This window comes from Balaenoptera physalus (genome assembly GCF_965194825.1).
Source record: "Balaenoptera physalus genome assembly, chromosome: X".
Taxonomy (NCBI): Eukaryota; Metazoa; Chordata; class Mammalia; order Artiodactyla; family Balaenopteridae; genus Balaenoptera; species Balaenoptera physalus.
The window spans coordinates 36,286,333-36,300,521 of record NC_138903.1 but is presented as its reverse complement, the minus strand read 5'-3'; the positions used below and the strand labels follow the sequence as shown (position 1 = coordinate 36,300,521).

General features: G+C 58.7%; 1 protein-coding gene across 9 annotated transcripts in view; it reads left to right on the top strand.

Moving 5' to 3' along the window:
• BCOR (BCL6 corepressor) overlaps positions 1 to 14,189 on the top strand; it is a 116,020-nt gene that overhangs the window by 68,448 nt on the left and 33,383 nt on the right. For 5 of the 9 annotated variants that reach the window (XM_082446331.1, XM_082446338.1, XM_082446339.1 and 2 more), the window contains exon 1: positions 1,703 to 2,477. The exons of 2 other annotated variants lie outside the window; for them this stretch is intronic. The gene's annotated coding sequence lies outside the window, so the exon portion shown is untranslated. Of the gene's footprint in view, positions 1 to 1,376; positions 1,496 to 1,702; positions 2,478 to 2,968; positions 3,286 to 14,189 lie in introns of those variants that run through there. 2 more of the 9 variants (XM_082446335.1, XM_082446337.1) reach the window with 2 other exon arrangements.

The window sequence follows — 14,189 nt, the reverse complement described above, 5'->3', positions numbered from 1 at the left end:
CACCTAACACCAGTCCCGCAGTCAGTATTAAGTCTAATTTTTTAAAAGGGATCTGCTAGCTAGAGCTGATTTTGGCCTTGACCTTGACTTAGTAATCAACTTGAGATGCTTCTGATTATTTTTGGCATGGAGACACTCCAGGATATTTTAAAACTTTCCGTGTGGATTTACAAGCCACCTCCATTTCGGATTGATGTTCTCATCGAGCCTGCACCATCTTGTCCTTAGGCAGAAAGAGACTCCCCCACGTTCAGCATAAAAAGACCCTATCCAGCAACGGAGTGGGGTCACCTTTTGCGGCGGTGTCCGGGCCCGGTTAGGCCGGAACACCCCTCCCCCACTCCCACCCCTTCCCGCCCGCTTCACGAACTGGGGTTTCTCGGCTCGCCCTAGAGGCTCTGCGCTCTGGGGAGGCCGGAACCTCGCCTCTCCGCTTCCCCCTCTCGCCTGCCTGCCCCCGCCCTCCCCCCGCGCCCAGCGGCGCGCCGGGTGCGCTGGAGAAGCTCAATACGTGTCAATTGAATTGAACTGCTGCGGGCGCAGGCTGTACGCCGCCGCCGAGCTCCGATCAGCACGACGTTACCGAGTGGAAATTTATGGAGCGAACGGTGCAAGCCAAAAGTTGCTCCCTGCCAAGGAAAATAAAACGCGGGAGATAATCTCCCGAGGCAAGGGTGAGGGGCCAGGACAGACCCTCTAATCATCTGAGATGCAGACTGTGAAAAGCCCGAGAACAGGGAGAAATTCTGGTGGATCTCCACTCCCCTACCGCTCCCACCCCCGCCTCCTTGTGCCCCACGGGCTGCCTCCTCCATCCCCCGCCTCTCCAAACAATTCCCACACAATCGAAACGTCCGGGGAACTCGGGCGCGGAGTTCGGGCGGAACGGCCACCGTTGCCCAAGGTGGTGTTTTCAGGTAGCTCTTGACACCGAAATGGGAAAGGGCTTCTCCGGGAGGAAGGGGCGACCCAGGGTGGGGATGGGCACCGACGCGCACTCGCCAGGCTCTGCTTGGTCTCGGAGGGGACGCGCGACCGGGAGAGCGCAGCGCTGGTGGCGAGAGAAGGCAGCGGCGGCTGCCGCTGGGGTTTGACAGCTTTGGCTGAGCAGAGTGCTAGGCGCTTTATGGTAATTGCGGTCCTCCACTGGCCTTCTGGGTAGCGAGGGGAGTCTCGGCGCGCGGCTGGGAGAGCCGCCCCCGCCGCCCCCCATCCCCTCGGCTCAGGATCAGCGGGCCGCCCGCGCCGCCGCCGCCGCCCAAGTCGGTCTCTCGCTCGCCCAGGACGCGCGCCCGGGCGGGGTGTGCGCAGCCAACTCGGTCCGAGGGGGGGAGGGGAGGACAAGGGGCGAGGGGGACGCCACCCAAGTGGTCTGGGGTTCGGACCCAGAGAGGCGAAACGCGCCGGGAATCGATGACGGCTGGGGAAACTCGGGCAAACCTTTCTTGGGGAATCACCCCTCCGAAACCCCACCGCCCAGGCGCCGCAACGGAGGGTGAGCGGAGGGTGAGCGGAGGCTGGGGAGCTCAAACTTGCGAGAGCTGGAGGCGGCGGCGGGCGGGCGGCTGTCGCCCGAGCGCTGCGCCTGCGGGGGGAGGGGAGGCGGCTGCTGGGAGGGAGGGAAGGAGGGAGGGCGGGCGAGAGGGCGGAGGGAGGGGGAGGAGGAAGAGGAGGGAACCAGGGAGGGGGGACGCGTTGGGATCGCGGCGTGCGGCGGCAGACGGAGCCTGGGCTCCCAGCGGCGAGGTGAGGCAGAGCTACGCTCCTTGCTGAAGGCGGACCGAGCTCGGCGGCAGCGGGGGAGACGCGCCGGAGCCCAGACCGCGACCGAGAGCGGGAGCGAGGCGGCAGCGGCGGCGGAGGGGGAGCCCGCGAGCTGCCGGGCGGGGAGCCCAAGCCGCGCTGTCGCCGCGCAGGGAAGACTTGGCCAACACACTCACACACACACTCACACACCCAGCCCGAGCGGGCGCTCGCGGCGAACCGTCAACATGGCGCTGGGGCTCCTGCCCGAGCGCGGGCGGCAGCAGCGGCGGCGCGAGAGCTGCTGAGCCCGGCCGAGCCCGGCCCAGCCGCCGGAGCCCGGAGGATCGCGCGGGGCTGTCGCCACCTGCCCGGAGGCTTTGAGCCCGCCCCGCCCTGCCCCGCCCCCACCCGGCCTAGAGCCCACCCCTCGGCGGGGCCGACCCCGAGGGCAGCCGGCTGGCAGCAGACGGCGAGGGAGGCGAGCGAGCGCGGCGCCGCGAGCGGGTTGCGGGCAGCGGGGGACGGCAAACTTTGCTGCTCGCCGCGCTTCCCCGGCCCGGCCCCTTCTCCCATCGCCAACGTCGCCACCCCACTTTCCTCCAACCCCGCACACCTCTCCCCACCCACCCCACCTCCCCTCGCTCCTCCTCGCCGCCTCGACTCTGCTCCGGGGAAAACTTCAAAGCGCCGGATCGCAGGCTCCCTGCTTACTCCCCGGCCGGGGATTTCAGGTCAGTGCCCGGAACACCTTTCCCCGGGGAGGCCGCGCGGGCTGGCGGGCGTGCGTGCGGCGGGCTGCAGTCGGCCCCCTCCCTCGGGGCCCAGACTAGCGGCGGGTGGCTCCTCTGACTCTCGCGTACCCCTCGAAGCTTGTGCCTCGCGCTTCACTTTGGCTGCTTTGCTCGCTTTCGTTTTTATTTCCTAGCTGTAAGTTATTAAAAATGCAGCCAACCTAAGCGGCCCCGCGTGGGCTTCGGGGAGGGAGGGGCGCGGCGGGGGGGGGCCTGCCGCCCCCCTGGGGGCTGGGAGGAGAGCAGGGAGTTCGCGGAGTGGAAGTTTGCAGGCAGTGTGTGCCTGTGTGCGCGGGAGCGCGGTCGTCGCTGAGCGCCGCGAGTCGGGCGGGGGGGCGGGGGGGTGAGCTGGGCTGGAAGCTGGGAAGCTCGACTCGGCGTTAGCTCGCTAGCAGGAAGGGGAGGGCGGCGGGTTCCCGTCTGCTTTCTTTTTCGACTCGGGAAAGAACTGTAAAAACCCCCAGCCGCCGCTGCCTCGTCTCGCCTCTCCGGGGGCAGCTCGTTCTTGCTCGTGGAACGACGGCGTGTGCGTGCGCGAGGGTGTGTGTGGCGGGCGCCCCGGGCCGAGCCGAGCTCGACCTGCCGCCGCTGCCGCGCGACTCGGGAGGGGAGTCCCGGTTTTTTTGTTTTTTGGGTTTTTTTTGGCTTGCTCCAAAGCGTGAATCACGTGGATTAAAAAAAAAAAATACTAGGAAATCGAGCAGAGCGAGGGGTTCCGACTCGGCCCGCCCGCCAGCCAGCCAGCCAGGTCAGACGCTTTGTTTTGTAAATGTTCTTTTAAAATTTTAATCTGCCACCCTGGTCCACCCCCAACCTCCCCGCGACGTCGTGGGGTTGGTTTTAAGTTGTGAGACCCCAGGGGTGGGGGTAGATCGTGCGGGGGCGGCGGCGGGCGGGGGGGCGAGACCTGGGTCGTCCTCTGGGCAGCGAGGAGTCTGGTGGAAAGCCCTGTAGGGCGTGTGCGAGTCTGCGGCCGGAGGAAGTTGGTCCCACTCGGAGGGCGTGCGGCGCAGAGGCTGAGGGCGAAGAGGAACTTGCGCACCCGGGCGCGATCCTCGGCTGAGGCGGGGAGGGCGAGGCGCCGCCGCGCCGCGGGGCCCGCGCTCGGAGCAGGCGGGCGGCTGCGCTGCAGAGCCTCCGCCAACTAGGGGGCTCGGGGCGGCGGCGACGTGCTCCTGCTGTTTACCAAGCAAGCCCCGGGGCGCCGTGTGCGGAGTAGGGCGGCTCGAGGCACGCGTGGTCCCGGCGGGCTTCCCGCCGCCTGCACTCTCGAGTGGGCACGTCCCCGGGTCCCTGATACGGCTGAGCCTGGCCGCGTGTAGGCCGAGGCCGTGGCGAGGCTTAATTTGCTGTTAATGAATCTTTTCCAGAAAGTCCTCGATCCCCAGCTAGAGGCTGTGAGTGCCCGCGCGCGAGGGCGCGCGCCGCCGGCGTCTAAAGGGTTGGGGGGTTGGGGGGATGGAAGAGCGAAGGAGGGGGGAGGGTTATGTGTATTTAAAAACAAACCTTAAAAAAAGAAACCAGCGCGCTTCAAATAGGTATTCGTACAGCCTCCTGTGTCTAGAGTAGACTGCTCAGGGTTTTAGCTGGTTTTTTTTGTTTGTTTTTTTCTTTTTTGAGAGAAGGCCAGAGGAGGGGTAGTGGTATTTGATTCTAGGGGTAGTCTCTGGAGAAAAATCCTTAAAATGACTTGGGAATAAAAACGAGGAGGAAATGGCCCACCCCAGAAGGTGGTGGGTGGTGAACGCAGACAGACTTGGGTATTTCTAGCCATCTGACACTTCCTGTGGCACTGGAAACGGACACCGCGGGCCGAAATCAATCCTTACGAGGTGTTGGATTCGGTTTGGCCAACAGAATTGCTTGTGTGGAAGGTATTTTAATTGTCGGCCTCCGAGACTCCTGTACGTGGACACTTGGAAAATACGTTTGCTTCTCGACCCTTCCTTCCCACTCCACCCCCGACCTGTTATCTGGTCTGGGCTTTGCAGTGTTGGTTCCTGTGTTTATTTTGGGCACGATTTCACCGCGTGGAGGAAGGGGGGAGATGGCGGTGATTAATATGCCGTCCAGGTTTAATCCGAGGCTGGTCTTTAGTGTGCGGGTTTACGCCGCCACTCACCGCGATTGCCTGGGGTAGTGAGGGGGGCGCGCGGGGTTCGGGCGCCAGGCGCTCCGCAGGCAGGTCGGGGTTGGGGCTCGGATGGCCCCAGCGCTGTCCTTTGAGGCGCTGTCACCAGTAGGTGACTGAGAGTTAATTAGGAAGTGTTCTCCGGATCAATGGGCCGCACAGCTCATTAGTGATTCTCTCCAGCCCTTTGCAGGGCCGGCCGGGCCTCTGCCTCCCACACAGGCCGGGGCCCCGCGGCCCGGGCTGCGGAGAGCGCCGCTGGGAAGTGGGGAGGGACGGGCGGCGAGGGGCGACCGGGAGGCGAGTGTAACTTCGCCGGGCGGCGCGTTGCGTGCGGCGCCTCGAGGCCCGCGCAGCCCGCTCTTTCTTCCTGCTCTCGGTCGCCTCGACTGTGTCTTTAACTCGCTCCCGCTCGCGTCGCTGCCTGGCTGCTCCTCCCCGCCTCCCTCGCCTATCTCTTGTTCTCTAAGCACGACGCCTGTGCTCCCCGCCCAGTTTGGGATTAGACAAGATAAAAATAGGACTGCCCAGCGCGCAGAGCTGTGACTGTGCCCCGGCTGCCGGGCTGGCGGGAGCGCTGGGGGCCGGGGCCGGGGCGGACCCGCGGTGCGCTTGGGGCAGCCCGAGCCCGTAGGTTCCCACCCCGACCCTGCAGGCGCGGTCACGCTCCAGGGTTCTGTCCGCCGGGAACCGTGCGGGCAGGGGGACCTGGGTAGGGTCTCCGCACTCTCGCGGGTGTTGTTGGTGTGCCTGTGATAGATCGGTCTAGACAGGCATGCAGGCTCCCTCCCGGCTGAAGGACGGGAAGGGGGGGGGGGCGGGCCGCGGAGGCGGCGGCAGACTCCCGTGAGCGAGCGAGCCTGCGGGCCCAGCGACCAGGGTGGAGGGAAGGCTGCGAGGGTTTCTCTTAACCCTTTAAAGACGGTAGGGAGAGTGGGGGTGGGGAGTGTAGTAGAAATTCCTGGAGGCAAAGTAGCCCCCTGGGGAGAGGAGGCGGGAGTCTGGGCTTAGGGTTTTTCTTTCTCTTCTGTGTATGCAATCTCACATCCTGGTACATTGGGCTCGATTCTTCGACAAACCAAACGCAGCTGCTGGGTGATCTAATTTGACCCGATACTTCTCAATGGGGGAGGTGTGAACACACACAGTGGGCACCCTCACTTAAGGAACTGAGTTGGGGAGATGCAGAGGTTAGACCTTAATGTTCCCAGCGGCCCAGTATGTGAAGGTCTGCTCAGAGCTTTAGTCGGTGGGGCCTCTGACCGAGAGTGCTGCCGACCAAAGACCCAAGCCTGAAATGCCTGGCCAGTGTGTACAGGTATGCATCGGAGAGAGCAAAGGGGGTCCTTGAGTTGTCTATGTAAATAAAAACACTTTTAACCATGAACTTGAGGAGAGTTCAAATAAGATATGTGCAGGGAGGCAGCCTCCAAACAGGAGTTGGACAGTGATGTGTACAAGATCGATCATTTGTATACACATACATGGGGTCAACATTGAATTGGTCTAAAAATTTAATACAACTCTGCAGGCATTGGTCTCGTTCTTTCCCTGAGGTAGAAATTGGTGGGTGGGTTACCCTATAGAGAAATGAATCATTAGTCACACTCCTCTCTCCTTCCCCCTCCTCTCCCTTTCAGGGTTTGTAGTCTTAGGGGATCCTCTAGTTACATTAAACTGCAAACCCATATTGGTCTAGGAACGAGCCACATTATAGGCAAAGCAAGAATGTAAGTCGTAGGGAGGTGTACGTGTTAGACAGGAATGCACAGATTAAGATGTGTGCCTGAATGACATGTGCTGAGACAAATCAAGACACTTGGGCTCTGATGCCCACATGGAACAAGAGATACAGAAGAGATAAAGAACTGGCCGCGAGGAATGTAAACATGGGTATGCAAATACTGAGACCTAGAGCGAGATTCTAGGAGAAAATCCCAGACTTTGTTGAGCTGGAAACTGGAGCAGAATTTCTGTAAGTTCGTTCCAGAGACAAAAGCCCATTTAAAGGTGTGAAGAGGGTCACTTGGAAACACAAAAAGCATTCACATGCATACATCCATGCTTAGATACACAGGCTGAATGACAAAAACTCAATGCCTGATGAAGATTTTCCTGCCCAGTGAGACCGAGCCAGGGCACGGAAGTGTGGGCCACACAACCACATTCGCACACTCATTCACTGGGAAATACTGTGTCTTTGGCTAGAGGGAAACTGAGGGCAACGGTGCCTAGCTAAGGGTGGATGGCCCTTAGTTACTAAGATTGCTTCTGGTTATAGTTTCTTCCCATCTAGAGTGGGGAAGAGGGTATGTCTTGAGCAGGTAGGAGGATTTCTGAAAGGTTTTTGAGTTCTTGACCCTGAGAGGATGGATGGTGGAGGAAAAAGAGGAGTAGCTTTGCACTCTGGGTCGGGAGCAAGGGATGTTGCGCTCCTCTAAGTCCTGTTTGCTAAGGTGGCGCAGGGCCTAGTGAACTGATAGAGACTGAACCGAAAGAAGTGCGAAGTTCGGCCTCTGGGCGGAATCAAGGGGAGGTATGCTTTCTTTCCCTTTTTTTTTTTTTCCCCCCCTTGAGGAGACCGTGCGGGGACGGCCAGCGTAGGGAGGATTAGCAGGCGCCTCTGTGACCCCAGACGCGCGCGTAAACTCGGCTTGGGTTTGGTTTGCCCGCGGCGTCAATTTGCCGCGGTCCCTCTTTGTCTGAGCCCAGCCGGGAATTCCAGCTTTTATTGGGAAGACCGCACTCGGGTGGAGCCCGCGCTGGGTCGGGCACGACAGCCGGGCCGCGGGGCTGGGCAGGAGGCTCGCCGGCCTCCGAGCCGCCCGAACCCCAGGACGGTCCTCGGGAGTGCCCAGCGGCCCCGGCAATGCCACCTCGGTGGTTTCCTCGAGGGCGCCGGGCCCGGCCGACCCAGCCCGGCGGGGCGGGGGGCCTCACGGGTCCACTTGGGCCGCCGCACCGCCCCCCTCTCCGCTGGCCCCACCCCTCCCCCGCCAGCCCGAGGCCGAAAGGAGCTCTGAAGGCCCTTTGTTAAGCTCCAGGGTCACACCCGTGCCCCCGGGGGCCGCGCAGGGGCGGGAGGACCTTCTCCTGGCTGGAGGCCTCCAGCCCTCGGCTCACACGGTTCGGGCCTGGAGGGGCCTCGCCCAGTCAGGGGAGGGGAGGCCGAAGCCGGCCCCGGCCCGACCGGGCTGCTTCGCCCGAGTGTACAGCCGGCAGGATTCTGTCTGTTTGCAAGGCTGGCTGCGCTGCCGGGGCCTAGATGGTGGCGCTGGCTTGAGAAGCAGCCGGGGCAGGAGTGGAAGGTCTTCTCAGGCCACCCCCGTGGCAGCCAAGCCGCCTGTGCCCCGAGCACTTGGCCGGGGACGTCTCCCAACCTCCAGCCCGGCCCGACGGCTTTCGCTGGTTGCCCCCCCATGTGTTCCTCCGGAAGGGATAGTTGACTTTCGGTTGGATGGAATTAACCAACAAGCTTTTCCCCCGCAATGTTTCTGTAGAAGGCCCCCTTTCCCAGCGCAGGCTCATTTCCGCCTGCCCCTAGTCGAGGGTGTTGGAAGTGGGGGGGGGTCCCCGCACTTTGTTATTTCTTAGAACCATGTCTCCCCGGCCAGCCATCGCCCCTCAGCACCCATGGGCTCCGGCGCCCCGTGATTAGACTAGCGGGGAAGTCCGCTAGGAGAAGATCCTGACAGCATAAAATATAATTTGATCTAAAAGACAGTTTCCAGTATAATCTCATTATGCATCACAGACTCCCGGTGTTATTTTGTGGAAGGCGGACAATGATCAATTTACATTGACCCGGGGCTGGGCGAGCTTTTAGATGGTAATTGCCATATTGATTTGCATGCAAAAAGGAGACCTGCTAAAATTAAAGACCGGAAGCTAAATTAAACTAAATTTATTGTCTAGGTGCAAACCAGAGGAACTACTGGGGGGAAGAGGGTGAGTCAGGTCAGGGTGCCAGGGGCAGAGCAGGTGAGAGGCCCAAGAGCTTCGGGAGGTCACAGATTTGGGAGCGATCTTTGCCCTGGTGATTTCAAAACGTGAGGAGGGGGCTTGTTTAGGGTATGGGGACCCAGCAGGGAAAAGTTATAAACAGGCACTATTGCATTGAAGGCACTGGGATCTTTTAATGCTAATAGTAACTGCGAAGGGGGAGGAGAGGTTTATAGGGTTATAGGGGTCTTCCTGCACCATTTCCGGCACCCCCCATTTCTATTGTTCTACCCGAGCGCTCATAACCATGCCAAGGGCACCCAAATTCTTGCATCTGAAGAGTTAAATTTTTTTTAAAAAGACAGGCCTTAAACTCTATCCCCCCACCCCCGCGTCAGGTCTTTGGGAGAGAGCGAGAGTAGGGGGCGGTTCTGCATGCCGCCGCGGGCAGGCCCGGACCTTTGGAGGCTGCGGGTTCCTCCCCGGACGCAGCAGCAGTCCCAGACTCGGCCGGACGCCGATCGCTTTGGGAAGCGGATCGCTCCAGGTGGCCCAAGTGGCGGGGGCGGGGGAGGGTCTGCCGGGGCCAGGGACTCACGGTGCCCAGGGGCGGGGGTCACCTCACTGGAGGTTGGAAGGGCCTGCACGGAGGGGGTGGAGGAGGGGAGGCGGGGGCTGGAAATCCTGTCCCAATCGACGGTGATCGCCAAGGCCGGAAAGTTTAAAAAAGAGAGAAAGCCACTGGCTGCGAGCCAGGGGCTGCCGGGCCGCCGGGGCGTGTTTGGCTGGCTAGAGGGGTGAGGACCCGGTTCCGCCATCGCCTCGGTCCCTCCCGCTGCCGAGGCCCTGGCCCGCCCCAGGCGCTCCTGGAGCCATTTCACACATCCGGCGCCTCAGCCACTGGAGGAGCCACCCGCCCGGGGCCGGGAAGCCGCAGGGGCGGCTGAGTGTCCGGCGCTCCTGCCCGTTCCCCTTCGAGCTGAGCTGGAGACAGCCCTCGGTCGTGGAGCCTGTGGCCTCTGTGGCATCGGGTGTGGATAGTTCCCGGAGCTTCTGAAAGCCCGGGGCAGACCAGGAAATTGAGGATGGGGTGCGGAGGGGATGTTGAGCTGCTGGGATGAGAAGTTGGGGAGAGGAGAGCTAACCCCAACCTCTGGCTTGTCTCGGGACTTGGCTTTTTGTGGGGACCCCCAGGAGTCCAGGAGGGTCTAGCATCTTGCAAGCCGCTTCCCCCTCAATTGCCTCCCCAGCCCACTTTGGTCCCTGGGTTTTTCATTAAAGTCCTAGGAAAGGTAGATGTAGGCACTCTTTCCAAAGGGCTTTTGCTCTGTCTAGATAATTTGATTTATTGCTTTATGTGGCAAAACTAGGGTGGCAAGCCTTGTTCTAGTTCCAGGTGTCAGCACTTTTTACAGAGACCTAAGAGTAGCACCCACCTCCCACTGCCTGTTCTGGGCTCCTGGAGGAGGGGGAAAGTGGAGCCTTGTTGGGATCCCTGGCCTCACACCAGGGTGTTCCAGTGTAGGGAGATGGGTAGGATGTTGGCAGAAATTTCGAAAGACTTCACATGGACCAAGAGATTTCTGGATGTAGGAGAAACTAGGGTCCAGGCTTCTTGTGGACCGAATTTCATAGGTGTTAAGTGCTATTCTTTTACCCTGTGTTGGAGTACAAGGGCTTAAGGAAGCCTTCCGAACTTCTTGGGGATTCTGAATGGCACAATTTGACCAATAATTGGCTCCTCTCCGCAACTCCAGGACTGAGTTTGACCGTGGCCCATTTTTACTAGCTGTGTGACCTTGGGGGCAGGTTATTTATGGCCTCTGAGCCTCAGTAAGTTTCTTCATTTGTAAGACTGGGAATAATTATCCACCTTTAGGATCAAAGAATACTTGGCACATAGTAGGCCCCGAGGATTAGTAATTGCTTTGAATGACTGGTCAGATTCCTATAGGTTGCTTCTCCGTTCCCTACTGCCCCTGAGATGCCCGCCCCCCACCCCACCCCCACTAAGACCTGCGTAGGCCAGTGTCTGGGGACCAACCTGCAGGTTAAGCTCCCCTCCAAGGGTATTCCTCAGGCTATTCTTCCAGGTCTGCCTCCGTGGGTTCCTCTTTCCCTTTGTTACAGTTCTTTGCATTCTGGGCTTTAAAGGATTCCATATGAAAAGGCTGGGATTTTTTTTTTTTTCTCCCCCTAAGTGGGATCATTTATATGGTTAGGAATTGATTCCAGAACCGGTATCTAGGTGCTCTTTGGCAAGTCCTCCCGCCATTCTTTCGGGGGGAGGGAACGGCAGCGGCTGGAGGGGAGAGACCTGGTGGGAAGAGGTGAAAGGGTCTGGCCCGCTGCAGAGGCCAGAGGTGCTGTGGTTTGTTTGATAGGGATTAAGTCCGGATGTTATGAGGTCTCAGTGTGGTTTTCAATAAAGTCTGTCAGGGATTGCTTCTTTTATATCGATATGTATTTTAAAAAATTACTAGCATGAGAAGAAAACCAGACCTGTATGGATCCAGGCCGGTAGTAAGCTACTGTGATTAGGTTTCCTACTAGACTCCCAGAGGGGAAGTCAGCGTTTGATTGAAGCTACACTTGGTTCTTGACTCTCTGGGGATGCCTGCTCTGAAACAGGAGCCCTCCCTTTCTCTCCTCCCCCCACCCCCCTTTTCCCTTCTTCCCCTAAAAGCCTTTGTGCTGAAAGAGCTTCAGTAGGCATGAGTCCCTGGTCCCTCTCTAAAGAATGCCTTCCAGCCTTTGCTGACATTGTTTGTGAACAGTGGGTTTTACCAGGCCAGCAGTTTTCCCCCCATCTTAGCTCACTATTTTAGAGGTTCGAGTATGCCCAGGATGCGCCCAACTGCAGTGCTTTCCAGTGTGTGTAGCCAGGGCCTTGCCTGTAATCTGAAGACACCTTAACCTTTGCCCTAGGTGCCCCCCCGGGGGGGGGTGGTGAAGGTGGGGAGAGCAAGGACAGGGGATTGTTGTTGAGTGTCTGTTTGTTTTCTCCAGCCACAGAGGCAGAGGGGTGGAGTGGGGCGAGGCCGAGAGTACGTTCCAGCCTTGGGTCTGATTTAAAACTTGGTTTAATTGGAGAAACTCTTAGGCATTTAACAGTTCTGTACAAATGCAAACTTGAAATAGCTCTAGGCCTACGTCATTTAGGAAAGAATAAATGAAGTACAGAAATGTCCAAACTATGTAAATCCTAGAGTTGTCTGCCCTCCCATAAACACATGACAAGTGCCAAGGCATTTCCAGTCAAAACACCCATGGAACCAGCAGCCTCCATCCTTTGTATTTATTATTTTATTAACAGCATTTTACACAGCATTTAACAAGCACAGCCTGCCTGCTTTCCACCACGGCTCTCAGCAGACTGAGGGGTGGAAAACAGATGGGGGTGGTGAGGAGTGGTCTCTAGAAGAGACTTTTAAGCTGGAGAAATCTCTTCAGATGGGCAAGGAAAAGGAACGTTTGGGGTTCCTTTCTCCTGGCCCCAAAGAGAAGACAAAAGTAATGCTTTGGAGGAAGAAATCCCCTCTCCCTTCTCCGGAGGAAAGTTGTGCAGATGTGGTCTGTCTAGTCTCCACTTCGATCCCAGAAGGTGTGAAGCAGGGTCTACTTTCCCAATACTCTGCCCATCAGTTATTGGTGCTTTTCAAAGAATAAGTATTTGTCTGCTATCATTATTCTGTATCCTGGTGGAAAGTTTATAACGAAAAGTAATGCCTTTCTTAAGTCATAAAATGAGCCTTGTATGATTATTTAATTAAAATCTATTTAAGGACCGATTAGGCGTGTAATTTGCGCTAATAATGACGATTATGGAAATGTTCGACTTAACCAAAAATCATAAAGGAGACATTTTGATCAGTGGGGCGACCAGGAAGGATTCAGGGAGTTGGGCGGTTTTCCGAAACACACGAGGCTTTGGGCTGCAGAAAGTGCCGAGCTGCCTAGCCTCTGGGACACGGTAGAGAGGGCTGCAGGACCCCAGGCCTGGCCGGGGCAGGCCGACCCACGCTTTGCTGAGCAGAGAAAGCGACCCTGGGAGTCTGAACAACCTTTATTCCCAGCTGAGGAAATGGGGGAGGGGGCCTGGGAGGAGGAAACTCTGGGAGAGAGCTGATGAACCCCACAGAAGTCTGCGCGAAATGGCTGTGTTCTCTTGCTTTAACAATCAGCAGCGACACACGCATTGCTGCCTCGGCTAGCCTTGGCTGGAGCCTGGAGGGGTGGGGGGAGGGGGGTCTCTTGTTCCGGAGAAACCTGCCAGCTGCTGGGCTTGGTGCGAAGGCAGACACAATGCTGCTGTTGTTGGTTTGATCTCTAACTGTGGATTGTTAGTCTGGCTTTAACTATGTGGTAAGGGGGGAATGTGAAGGCTGTTTACAGCGAGTGCAAATAATGTGACAGCTGTTGGTGCACGAGCAGCGCTGTGCCTCCTCGGCGCTCACACAAAGCGCGCACTATGCAGGCCCGCGGAGAGCTGCAGAGGTGGCCGCCGCTTGCTGGCCCGGGAGCCCTCGGATGCGCTGCGAGAGAGCCCTCGGCGGCGGCACCCGCCCCCCCGCACCCCGCGACACGCATCTTTCTGGCTCCTGGGATCGTGGTGGACGTGCGCGCTGGTTGGTGTGTTGTGGTTTAGGGAACTTGTTAGGCAGAGGTGGCAGGAGAAGGCCTGCGGGGTCATGAGTGTCAACTGTCTGGAGGGGTTTGGCCGGGATCTGTTGACCTGGGGCCTCGGCGGCTTGTGACCGGGTTGTTAAGATTTGGGAAAATAACTTTCCGCCCTAAAGCAAGCCTGTTGGAAAGAATGTATTATTAACTGAAGGCTTTCTGGAAATTGCAGAGGCTCTGAAGGCCGTTGTTCTTCCTCTGAAATGGCCCTGTTATTCAGACAAGTTCAAGAGACAGGCGGCCGCTGTGTTCTATGCCCTCGGCCCTGTTTCCTGGATTGGAAACACAAGTGTGTAGGTTCAGGACCCGAAGGGGGGTGAATGGGGGTGGGGAGGGGTGCACGTCGGCTTTTGATTACCCATCTCCCTTTGCCTTCCCCGTTTTTAAGAGCGCACTTGCCTTTCAGCTGCAGGACCAACGGTGCTGTCTTGAGGTCTGCCCACAGCGCCACCCACTCTGTGACTTAATCAACTAGATGCCCACAGCCCGGCCTTCTCTGAGTTCCTGGTCCTCTGCCAGGCACTGCGGGGAGGCGCCAGGGTGGGAGGGAGAACAGTTGGTGGGTGGCAGCAATACCCCGCTGGGCCGGTCCAAGCTGGCGGGCTCAGGATGGTCCGGAAGATGGGCCTGCCCCTGGGCTGTCCTGGGGCAAGCTGGGTGTAAAAACCACTCCCCCCAGTCTCAAGGTTGAAGGCTTCGAAGCCCTGGCCCCCGGGCTTTGGAGGATCATTTAGAGCTGACTTAATTCTATATCCTGCCCTTCTGTGTGACTTTGGTCCCTGAGTGTACAGCTTGCAGGATATCTGCAAATTATGGGTTCACCTCCCCCCCCCACCCCTGCCCCCAGATCTACTCTCTGAGTTATAATGTGGACTTCTACATCTAGTTGGGTTCCCTAG